Source organism: Schistocerca cancellata, chromosome 3, assembly GCF_023864275.1.
Source record: "Schistocerca cancellata isolate TAMUIC-IGC-003103 chromosome 3, iqSchCanc2.1, whole genome shotgun sequence".
Lineage (NCBI taxonomy): Eukaryota > Metazoa > Arthropoda > Insecta > Orthoptera > Acrididae > Schistocerca > Schistocerca cancellata.
This window is the reverse complement of record NC_064628.1, coordinates 311,303,546-311,317,101: the sequence shown is the minus strand read 5'-3', so window position 1 is coordinate 311,317,101 and position 13,556 is coordinate 311,303,546.

The following is a 13,556-nucleotide window of genomic DNA, read 5'->3' as shown; positions in this document are numbered from 1 at the left end:
GAGAGAGCGTTACGGAAATGCTGAACTAACTCCACTGGCAGACGTTACAAGCGAGGTGTTGTGTCCTAGTGACTGTTCTAGTCTCAGTTTTGTTTTGGTTACCTCTAGTTATTCCCATCCTGCTCTCCTTTTATTGCGTTAGATTTTGTGAAGGTCCTTGCCATTCCGAAGCTTCAGTAATTTCAGAGAGATTGAGGGTTTTTTTTTTTTTTTACAAATGAATCATATTTTATAACACAAGAACAAAGCGTCTCATTATTGCCAATTAACTGATTCTGTAAGTTTTACGTAGTTTCATATACATTATTTTTCCCGGTGTCCCATGCACCCCACCCTCCGTTAACATCAGTTTATTCCGGACACCACAGGCGCTGGAAGCTTTGCCTAAGAAAAACAGTAAACGGGACTCACTCACCATCAACAGAGAGGAGATACGGCTAAACTGAAGACCGGCGCTTGAAAATAAACACTTTCCATCAACAACTAGTCCTATAGCTCGTCGCTAGGAGACTTGCTTGCTGAAGGAGAGGTGGCGGGTTCGATTCCTTGACTCAAGAAAGGTGTCTGTTTTGAAGAATAATTGTCCCTGACCAAAGCAAAGGTGGTGGGTTCGATTCCTTGGCTCGAAAAAGGTGTCTATGTTGAAGAATAATTGTCCCTGACCAAAGCAATACGCAGAAGGGTAGAGGATATTTATTATCTGTTTTAAAGCGTATCAGCATATGACAGCTAATTTATTAACAACACCTAATGTACCAAGTCGTGCTTCACAGTTGCCAGTATTACATAAATGCAGTAATGAACAATGAAAATAATGAATAGCATAAATGATGCCGCATTTAACCTACATTATATGCTGACCGATTTTTGTATCTGCATTATTCAATATATAAATGTTCTAATGCAGACCGTCTTGTTAGATGCATTTCTGTAGGTGCCTCTGGGTAATAGCATCAACATCTCTTGACATTTCTGTAGATACTGTATCGCAAGCATGACGTATTCGTTCTCTTAACATATCTGAATTTTCCGTTTCCGTTTCGTAAACCCTGTCTTTGATATAACAACAAAAGAAAAAAACCCAAGGGCTTTAAATCAGGGGATCTTGCTGGCCATCGATTGCAATCACTACGATGTACTGTGTTTGGGGTACACACAGTTGGTAAATACTCTAATCCCTCTAAAATAATAGGATGGTGGACCATCGCACTGAAACAAGTGCCTCATAGCTAACTCAAGTGGGATGTCTTCTAGGAGAGGCCCAAAATTCATTAGTTTGGGAGGCAAGTAAAATGGCCCTATGATGTGGCCCGGTAGAATGCCGCGCCAAACCTTAACACCCCTGTCTCCTTGCATTTGATGTGGTCGTATCGAGTGAGGATTTTTAGCAGCCCAGTACTGTAGATTGTGTCTACTGACAATAGCTCCATTGGAATTCGTCTCCCCATAAAATCTGCCTGATGAAATTCTGATTTACGTCAGTTTTATTTATGAGACGTCTGCAGAACGATACTCGATTTTAGAAATCGGTTCCATATAGCCGTTACTGTAGATGCAGCTTAAAGGATGCCATTTTTGCTTCTCCAGAACCCTTTGAACCGATGACCTCGCTATCCTAAGGTCCTCTGTAGCTCTTATTTGTCCTAATTACGACGATAAATAGGTATCATTTGGCAAGAACTAATTACTTTCATAATTGGATTTCTTGGGGAAGGAGACCAGACAGCGAGGTCATCGGTCTCATCGGATTAGGAAAGGACGGGGAAGGAATTCGGCCGTGCCCTTTCAAAGGAATCATCCCGACATTTGCCGAAATCAGGATGGCCGGACGCGGGATTGAACCGTCGTCTTCCCGACTTTCATAATATTAATAATAACGACCGTAAGAGCGTTATTTTTATCATTATTATAATTATAGGTACAAACAACACAACAACCACGATAACCTTATTGTTTATGGTACTATGTACCTACACGTTATTTTCATTTAAGGTATGCTTATCATGCCTGAGATATGTTTCAAAATACTCAATAACGTTCCGGGCAAATCGGGTGCGTCGCGGATTCGTCTTTCCACGACACATTGTACCTGGAAAGCTACCTGGGTTCTTAAATGCTTCTCTGAACATCTAAAAACATGCGCAGAAGTTAGACGTCGCGTTGCAAAACATAGCGAGTACAGCCTTCGGGCCTCAGATCCGTTGTGGTGCGTCTCCCCATAGATCAGTATCATATCTATGTAGTCTTCGCTAGAGTACATTGCAGACGTTGCCTGTGTGACTGTAAGAACTGACTCGACCTACAAAAAGACAGCCACACGTCCTTATCAGAGAGTAACCACTAGGAAAACGCACGCAGATGGCGGCACAGCACGGTGGAGGGTCGCATGTACGTGCACTTCCCCTTCAGACAGCAGTGACCAGGCCACCCTTCTTGCAGTGACGTATGCGGGAAACATAAAGCTGCGGTGGGCGGCTTGTGTGGGCCACCCGGTATTATATGTACGATGGTTGTCCAGAAAGCAAGTTCCAATCGGTCGCGAAACGGAAACCACAGTGAAAACCAGAAATGTTTTATTTGCAACTACGTAGTTGCCCCTCAAACTTCTAGTTTTGTCGTAGTTTTGTATCAACTTCCCAATATCCTCTTCATAGAAAGCTGCCGCCTTTGTTTTCGGCCAGCTATCTGCACTGGTCTGCAGCTCGTTGTCTGTGGAAAAATTTTGTCTTCATAACCAGCGGTACTTGCAAGCAGAGATGAGACTCAGCGGGAGCCAATTACGGACTGTATTGTGAGTGATCAAACACTTCTCATCGGAAACGCTGCAGGGGCGTCTTCGTTTCCTCTGCAGTGCACGGCCAAGAATTGGCATGAAGAAGGAACTCGCCGACAGTTGTGTTACGTGGGCTGCATGACACAGGCGAAATCTCTAACCAGGTCCTCATACTTGGCCGGCCGAGGTCGCCGAGCGGTTCTAGATGCTACAGTCTGCTAGCGCGCGACCACTACGGTCGCAGTTTCGAATCCTGCCTCGGGCATGGATGTGTGTGATGTCCTTAGGTTATTTAAGTTTAAGTGGTTCTAAGTTCTGGGGGACTGATGACTTCAGAAGTTAAGTCCCATTGTGCTCATAGCCATTTGAACCCTCATACTTGGCGGGAGATGCTATTCCCTATGCATCTTCATGTGCTCACTGTTCACTCAAAACTGAAAAGAGTGACGCGACACGGTGGACGGCATACTAGAGACTCTCCCCAACACATCTGTCGAAAGCTTTACCCGATTTTCCCAGTGGTTTCCATTTCGCGACCGATCAGAACTTACTTTCTGTACAACCCTCGTATATGAATATGCATATATGTGTTTAGATATACTTTATTAGTTTCGTCAATGGTCATTAGTGAGCGAGGTGCAGCAGTGGTTAGCAAACTGGACTAGCATTCGGGAGGACGACAGTTCAATCCCGTCTCCAGCCATCCTGATTTAGGTTTTCCGTGATTTCCCTAAATCGTTTCAGGCAAATGCTGGGATGGTTCCTTTGAAAGGGCACGGCCGATTTCCTTCCCAATCCTTCCTTACCCCGAGCTTGCTCTCCGTCTCTAATGACCTCGTTGTCGACGGGACGTTAAACACTAACCACCACCTACAAAAGGACTGGAAGATATTGTAAAACTTTGTGACAAAAACGAGAAAAGTCAGCAAAATACGTTTTGCCTAAAATCCAAAAAATATGTTCCAAGTATGATAATAATATCGTCGGGCGCGAGCGCGGACAGAGAGATGGAAGGGACGGAGTAATTGCAAGTTATAGATGGTACGCAGTATGGGGGCGCGTGAGCATGATGGTGTTCTAATTTTGAAGTTGCTCGTTACTGAAGAAGACCCTGCTGTTTCATTAATTATTGTCACTTAATGCATTGCGTCACACCTCTTGCAACTCGCCTCAAACTAAGAACGAACAAGTTGCTTTATTAGTTACGTATACTACGTTCCAGTGTCTTAGACGCAATATTTTGAACAATATAGTGTTTTCAATTGAACTGTAATTATATTGAGTGTTGGTCACTATCCTATGGCACTTACAGTGAGTACTATCCTATCCATTCGCCATTATTATCGTATGAATCACAGTAAGTGAAATAAATAACTGAGATAAATTTTAATTGCGCTTGCCAGTTAATGTAAATTCAATCTGTTCAGGAAATTATATTCGGCAATTCTTAACTAAAATTTACTGTGCGTTGCAGTGTTTCTATTGCAACGTATGAGTAAACAAGTAAAAACAGTGCAAAGTAAAGGTAACTTCAAACTGCTGGTAAATTAACGTCAGTATTTGGTACGTTTACAAGTGTGTGTTTCGATTTTCGTAACATGCTGTAGCCAAAATGTTTGTTATTAGCTTCACAGTTTGGTATTTGCTTCACAAGACCTGACAACAGATAGCATTGCAGTGAATGATGTTGCATAGTACTTCTGGCATTACGTACTACTGTTAAATAATCATCCACGATCTTCGTTAATTATGAGAAATTCCAGTCTTTTAATAGGTTACTTAAAGTCCTATAGTGATACGTAGCTGCGCCATTTAAGTTCGTGCGTGTGTTCCGCTGCTTCCTACATACACACTTGTTAGTACTCCATAATTTCAGTTTCTTTTCAGTAGTTAACAGTTATTAACAGTTATTAACTTCCGCTCGCTTGTGAGCAAGCGACTGTAGTTTATTATTCAGTAATCAAATTTGATATAGTTTCAGTCATAAGGGGCGATCAGAAGGTTTCATTTTGAGGACGCTGCTGCTGCTTATATGCCACCCAGCGCGAGTGTTATGCGGGTGTGTAAGCATCGACATGTAGGTAAGCGGTTAATGTGCTCTTCGAACGTAAAATTTTTGATTGCTTCTCATACATATTCTAAATTACAGCTAATCACAGTGTACTATTTAATTCATTATGAAATTTCTTTACGATCCTTGTACATGGTAAGTATCTGTGCGGCAGCGATGAAGTGCTTGCATTCTTTTGACTAGCATTATTCTACAGAATCGATGCCTTTTCTCTAAAATACGGAACATCAGGTAACACTATCCATTAAATCATACAATTACCGAAGAGTGTAGGTAGGTTATACGTCTGTTGCCGTGACAGAAGTAGTGTAACTTTCGAGGAAAACATGATGAGTGCTATAACCCGATTTTCCAGAAGCTTCGCCCAGGGCAGGAGGGGTGAAAATTAGGGGACCCCTTGTCACGAATTATGCCTAGATACTCAAGTGTTTCTGAGAAAACGACGGTCAAAGTCTTCGTGTTACTGAATTGCCTTTTAGCGGGTAATAAGCCAGCCGCAGCGGTGGTACAGCGAATTGTGTCGATGCTTCACACTTTTTCGACCCTTGTTTGAAACCCAATTATCGTCTTTATTTTTGTTTTCGTTTTTCATTTATAAAACCATTTGCGTAGAATACTACTGCATGAATATTTTGCAATGCATGTTGAAATAACGTCGTTCCTTGTTCCTAAAGAAGAACAACGCTATTTCAGCCTGCATTGGAAAATGCCGACTAGTGGCCTGTCTGTCTTTTTTTTTTTTTTTTAAAAAAAAAAGATTGAGAAAATTATTTGAAATTGTTAATCGTGAAATTCGAGTAGTGTTTCTCGATTCATAATTAATGGCAGGCGCCAGTTTTCGGAGACATTGTGCGCTATGCGTGTTTTACGGCGAAATTATTGCCAATGCGTGAAATTTTCAGCGCTGTCAACGAAATTTCTTTCCCGAGCGAGATTCATACGAAGAAATGTCAGAGTAACAAATCTGGCTTCACGCAGTGCTCATGATGTTCGGAATTTCTAGGTTCCGAATGTTTCAACGATTGTTATCATCCAGGGAACGCACAAATCTTCCTGAATAATAAAAATAATAATTAAATGTAAGAAAGTAATATAAGAACTGATACAAGATTTAAATGGAAGAATATGAGGACTTAAAACGACCGTAACCCTTGAAAATACCATGCTCACATATATAATAAATGTATGCCAGTAATTGTGAAAGACAGTTGCTATTTTACAATTAATATAACGTCCTTGTATCGAAAATTTGATAACAAACAATCGCCTAGTTACTTTCTGCCGACAGGAGTTGACAAATAAGTAAGAAGACGAGTTTCGAACACGGGCGCAAAAGTGTAATGCCATGACGCTGACCATTGTGTGCCACAACTTCCCACGAACATATTTTGCACTAAAAGGTACCTACGGTACTTCGAAAACTTTGACCGTACTTTTCTCAGAAACGGTCTAGTATCTTTGGATGATTGGAGATACCCCTCTTCCATTGAGGGAAGTTTCTCGGAAGTCGTGTCATGTCAGTTGCCGTATTTTTTTTTTTTTTTGTTAATAGGTATAATTTTGTATAAAGGGGTAACATTACAAGGAATAAAACCGTGTCGTGGGCTCTTGCGAACACACGGGGCACGGTCAGAAAAATGGGGACCATAGAAATATAAAACATGGATACGTTGCAGATGAAATCGGGTTCAAAAATATCACTATCATAACCGTGAATGAGTCGCAGGTACTCGTGTGTACCACAGCACGGCGTCGCGCCGCGGGCTGTTCAGTCGTCGCAGTTTCTGACCAGAAAGTTTTGTTTGACAAGGCAGTGTCCTCTACAGAGGACGACGTACATAAAGCCGACCCGGCTGAATAGCTGAAAGGTGGTGAGCCGCAGTAATCCCTTTAATCCTGCACAGCTCATTGTCTCCCGCTTCATATGGTGGCAACGTCACCCAGAGGGACTGCTTGTCCGTCGTACAGTGATTTGTACAAACCTTGGCGGCAGCTCTGACTGCCACCTACGCTTCTGGATTATCACGCAGATTGCTTCCCCATCCTCCGCTGACGTTATTACGAAAATATACGGGATGTAACAAAAACGTACGCCCAGTTTTTACAGAAAAAGCACCTGTACATTGGTTGGGAAACTTTCGGTTTTCGTGGCCGAACCGGTTTTCGAGACCTGTCCATAGTGCATTAATTATCGGAAACACATTGCAATTGAACACTGGAGCATGCCACTTTGCTCTACTGTATGTGAAGAACGGTTATCGGAAATTTGTCCTTTGCATACTGAATAACATTTTCTGTTGGTAGTGGGAGCGCATGAACAGTAGAGCCTTAAACACTTGTAATGGGATTCATTTTGGGCTTGGGCCTGGATGGTTTCTTCGAAAAGACCAGAGTCTTTCCGTGAAAGTGAAAAATTAAAAATGTACCTGCACTGAGATAACCTGTCAAGTGAAAGACTCAAAGGAATTAAAGACACTGGCTACCAGGGGGCATTGACTCAATTGGGCAAGTTGAAAATTTGTGCCAGACCCGAGTTCGAACCCTGATCTCCTGCTTACCAGGAAGATGCACTGACCACTAAGCCAACCGGACATAGTACTCACCACAAATGCACAGATTACTCTAGCACGCCTCCTGTCGGACCCAAATCCTCAAACAAACGATGTAGTGCCCCCTCTCATTAACCTGATTACTCGCGGCATCTCGCCGATTCCTATAAGAGTTGGAGCTTGGTGTGAATCTGTGCTGAAGGAATCATTGGCGATCATCACTTTAATTATATATGTGGTGTCTGTTCTTTCGGACATGTCCCGATCCTGCAGTCACAGCTTAGTATAAATCAAAGCCCACTGATAGCTAATGCCTGTCATTTCTTTGTATATTGGTTCATAGTGGCTGCAGGATAAAAGAGTGTCTGCTCTTTCGGACAGACACACACATCTAATGAAGGCAATGATAATCAACGATCCCCTCAGCGCAGATGCACACCAAGCTCGGACTTTTACGGGATTCGGCGAGATATGTAGGTTGACGAAGTACATTACAAATTGAGCACCTGTGACAATATTATTAAACACATCATGAAATAAACTATTTATTTTACATATTGTAACAGGTGCTCAATTTGTAATGTATTTCGTCAACCTACATCTGTAATACGATAACAAGACGTGCAGAAGACAGGTAAACATCTGACACCACAATGATCGACAAATCGATAGTCAAAGCTGTATTTCGACCGCCATCTTGTCCACTGCACTACAGAACTGTCTGTGATCGTGTTTCCTAGTTACTGGTACGATAGTGACAATTTGTGAACAGTGACCAGGAGAGGCACGGAAATGTAGGCAGCCCAGCGCACCGCTACGAGACTGCTACGCCAGAAGAAAACAGTGAGTGACCGTTAAAAAACATTTTCGTGCAAACATCAGTCCAGCTTCCAAACTGACAGCACCCCTTACTAAGTTCTCTCTTCTTCCACAGGATGACCACAGCATTTGCGAAAAGACTATGTAACATCAGTGTGGCCTTATTTTAAAGTTGTTTTTGTAATGCCATTTAGCCTGAAGATGAGGTTTACCTCGAAACCTGCCGCTAAATAAATAAGTAATACAATAGTTGACGAAGTTTGTGACTGGTAGCGGTAGCCTAATTTAAAAAACCTTTACGTAATTGAACATTACTTAGTGTCAAAACTGGCCACTCTCCAACGAATGAAGGATATAATTGTACAGACTTCTAAGGGTAATGCTTTCTTTCATGGAATTCTTGGGGGCTGTGGACCCTATATGAAGACAATATATCAAACACGTACTGGCATCAGGAAGGGCAGTCCGCCACCAACTTCCACAGATATTTCCTGAACCGATATAAGAATACCGACCTCGTACACATAACGGAAAATGGCAAAAGGATAAGAAGAAGATACTGGAAACATTTTGAGGAAAACAAAAGACAACAATATTTTATTTTTGATTATTTGCTCATTAATTATTTGTTTTTTTATTATGGTACACATGATTATAAATTAGATGTGTTTTCTGAAAGTTTATACATCATTTCAATACCTTCTTTAAATTCGGACACATTGTTGTGCTTCATTATTTGTTTTACTTTGATTCATTCATGCAATACTGGCTTTTCTTAATAGTTTTTATTGTTACTTTGTTTTTTATGTAACTGTTTACACTTGTATCTTATTTTTTAATATTGCGAGATAGCGTTATTTCAGTAACGACTTGAAATTGGCCCTAGTGGCTGTAACTGGTCGTCCTATTGAAAAATAAGATTGCATCTGGTGTTGTAGTATTCTGTTTCCAAAATCAGTTTTTACTTTATAGCGTACAACCTAGACTCCCCTTATCAGCAGATTTTCAATTCCACAGTTCACGTGGACACATTTTTGTTTTCTTTGTCATTTAGTCCTGTGTTCCAGGTCCATGGTTTAAGACGATGTCTAGGTGATGTTAAGGATTCGAAAACCGGAAATAAACTTTACGTTATGTTAGCCGCAAGCACAAATCGAAACACGTATGTTCTGCACTAGAATACGGCAATCATCAGCATTGCCACGATAGAACTTCTCCTTGTTTTTCCTATCCGTTATTCCGTATCTTGATGGACTCGGCATGTTAATTTATGAGATATTATTGGATATAGGTTCCAACTTTTATGTAAGAAAATGTTTTGCGAATGTCTCACAAAAATTCCATAGAAAGAATGCTTTTTTACGGTTAATGGAACATGACACAGTTAATAAAAAGAGATGTCGATTTACAGCCTGCTACTGTGTTGTCCAGTCACATTTATCTGACCACCTGTTAAGTACCTGAATAACTACATTTATGGTGATCCATTGTGCCTTCGCGAATGACAAGACCATCCAGGAAATTCCACTAAATCAATCCCCAGACCGTAACACACCCTTCTCCGGTCTGGACATTTCCGACGATTGTTCAGACGTTTCACAACGGTGGAGCTCTAAACGTGATTCATCTGAAAATGCCACTTGCCGTAACTCAATCGACGCCCAATTGCGCATTGGCATGTAAATTCCAGCCTTCGGCACCGATGAACTGCAGTGAGCCCATACGCAGCAACAAGTCGTTGAGGAGACACTGGTGGAGTCTCTTTTTTCGTATGAGCGGTCAGTTGCTCGACAGTTGCACGTCTGTGCGCTGCAGCACATCACCGCCGCCGTCGTTCACCCGTCATCTATTGACCGTTGTGTACCACAGTAATCTCGGCACTGGTTTTGGTTCAAATGGTTCAAATGACTATGAGCACTATGGGACTTAACATCTGATGTCATCAGTCCCCTAGAACTTAGAACTACTTAAACCTAACTAACCTAAGGACATCACACACATCCATGCCCGAGGCAGGATTCCAACCTGCGACCGTAGCGGTCTCGCGGTTCCAGACTGAAGCGCCTAGAACCTGTAATGGTACTTGAATTACGTAACCATTACGGCACCTCACCTCAACCTCCCGATACCAGCGATATTCTACTGGGTTTCTGTAAAACAGTTAACATATTTCTGTGACAACATTCAGATTTGATTTCATTAATGTAGAGGTACTTCCATACATCGATATGTATATATTGCAATGATATTATTCTTACGTGTATTCTTTCTGTTGTCACTGTGATCTTTGATGTACTTGTAACTCTGAGTTTTGGGCTCGTAAGCGGTTATTAGAGAGTCAAGCTTTGGTAGTCATGTTAAAAAGACGCAAATTGTAGTCAGTTTATGAGATGTGAACTTTAACAGTGAGGAAGATATTTTCAAGAATGTTTTATATTGTGAAGTGATGTTTTGGAACGAGTTACGTGATACTGCAACAAAAGTAATAAATAAGAAGTGTAACTTAAATTCGGAGTGCTGATTACTTTTTTACATCACCATTGTCCTAACTTGCAAAAGTTTAATCTTCAAGAATGGTTTATGAAACACATCTATAAAACTTTTGAATATCGCAGAATAACACCTAGGCCTCTTTGCATCCGAGATTGGAATCATCACTACTGAGATTTTCGACGACTGAGCCATGAGTTCACAACGAGACCAGCGTGGGAAACGCGAAAAGATGAGTGCCTAGTTTATCCATTATTTCAAGAAATGACTTTATAAACTGTGCTCTAATGACACCTGCCACATAATATAACTTTGTTGTTGCCCGAAAATGCAATATTTAGCAGCGTGAGCAACACTACAATCATAATTAATTTTTGACCTTTGTTGCGGTAGTGTTGTTAGAGACCGCACGGCCACGCCGGCGGGCACTGGTTTTGGAATGGGCCGTATTTCCAGGCACGCTATACTTTAACAGCGGCGACACACGAACGGTTTACAAACTTAGCCGTTTCGGATATTCTTCCACCCTCGTCCCAAAAACCAATGATCATGCTTGTTGGATGTCAGATACATCGCTCCGTTTCTGCATTACGACCACGACTGCACTGTTGTCCGTATCCCCACGACGTGCTTTATATACTCTTCACGATTAGTGCACCCACCTGTCGTCCATGAGTGGTTATTTGGCAATGGCGTCGAACACAGGCGGTGGTCACATTAATGTGACTGTACCGTGTACAACACAGTTTGATTCTCTGTGTCAAATGCTTCCATGCACTCTTGTGGCTTACTTTTGGAAATTCTGCAGTCCTCTCGACAGTCTCCCTTTGGACGACGTGGCGCCTGAGCGTTAGCCAAACTACGAACAGGTCCATTCAGCCACATGATTGCAGCTATTATCATCTTGGAATACGAGACAGTCCACAGCCTACTCATCATGATTTACAAGAAAGGTTAATACTTCGTCAACGAGAATGTTGAAACATACACCACGCCTCCTGTTCGGACCAAACTAAGTAAGAGAGGTAAGTCATGGTTGAAAACCAACCCAATAGTCTGTGAATTACATATGGCCTGATGTTAATCCTCCAAACTTTACGTGTTAAACGCTCTCTTTGGGCATGGTGCAATTGATGTCTCTTTTGATTTAGGAAGAGGGCAAGGCGTGAATTGTTGGATCATAGTACGCGCCTTCGGTCAACTGCTGTACAGTCGCTATGTCGTTTGGCCCAGAGAAGACCAGCATCTTCATAGAGACTCATGAACTGACATTACTTGTGTTCCACCGTAAAATTCAAGCGCTGGCACGACGGTCAAGAATGCAGGGCAGAGAGGGCTGTGAAGCCATCAGCAAATAGCACGCTGTCCGAGCCCTCTCTAGGACGACACCGTGGCAGCAGCGGCCTCCAGACAAAGAGAATATAAGCACCGCGCCACCTGGCCGCAGCCCATGTGAAGACTAGCCGTTCCACGAGCACAAAGGCATCGAATTAGAAACTGTATTGGTTTCACTTGTATTAGGAGTTGTGTATACTGACGAGAATTTCTTATTTTGTCGGTCACCCACTGCTTGCGACACACCATTGTAAATTCTCAAAGTTAAGTATTGTCATTTATCTCGCTGTAATAAAAATTCACTAATACGATTTGCCTTAATTGTCATCTAGCGATCCGAGAAAGCAAGTTTCCTAGGCACCCTATATTAGACGACATAACATTGTCGACGAGTCTTCAAAAAACCCCACGCCTCGTGGCTACGGGCATTTTCATTTGTGGGTTCGTGGCATCTTAATTCTACTTTTCTTTTCTTTGCAGGGGTGTTTACTTGCTTTAACAGTATCTCTTGTAGTGTTTTTTGCTAATCAGTGTTTTCAAGTGGGCGTTGCAGAAATTTTCTTTGCTTTTATACTTATTTTTCTTGCTTGCCTTGCCTGCTTAGTGCATTTCTCTCTCCCAGTACGAGCAGCACACCTAACCTAGCCCTGCGCGAGCGCCTCAGCTGCAAGCCATAGATACAACGCAGCTAATGGAGATGTTTCAGAGTCAACGGATCGCGTCTCTACTAAATTCGGGACAGCTGCCGCTGGCGACGCAAATGAATACAGTGCAGTAGGCGCCTACAGTATCTCCGAGTGATATACCGCCTTTTCGCCAGTTTCATGAATAAGAAGAGGAATGGCTCGAGTGGTTGCAACAGTTTGAAGTCCACTTAAATGTTCACAACCTCCCAGGTACTGTGAAACTCTCCTATTTATTGTCCACTGTAGGAACTGCAGTGTCGGACTCATTCAGAAGCCATTTTCTAACTCCATTCCGAATGAACTTTCGTATGATCAGGTTGTAGATTCGCTAACTAACTATTATGACCAACAAGTGAATGTGGTAGCAGCTAGGTACCTATTCTTTTATTTCAACAAACGGTAATAACACACTTATCCTGAGTGTGTAACAGATTTGTAGGGTATAACGAGGAAATTCAAATTCAAATGTGCTTGTGGTGCTTTTTATTCAGATGTAATGTTGCATGATGCGATTGTGTACAATGTGACTGATGTCAGACTTCGAGAACAGATTTTGAAACAGTCCGATCCACCATGCAAATACTAGATCAGTACGATTCAGGTGCCTCTGAGCAGTTGCCCATTTGTCGGTTCGAGTCATACCTTGGTAGTGACCAGCCCATTAGGCAGCAGCAGCTTGTGCGCATCACGCTGCATAAGATAACTCTCCACACCAAATAAGCAGATAAACAGCTCTCTACAAAGGCAAACAAAATTAAATCATGCCTGCGGTGCTGTTCACGCCACAAACGACAAACTGCCCATCCCGACCAGCACTGTGTTAGCTTGTGGCT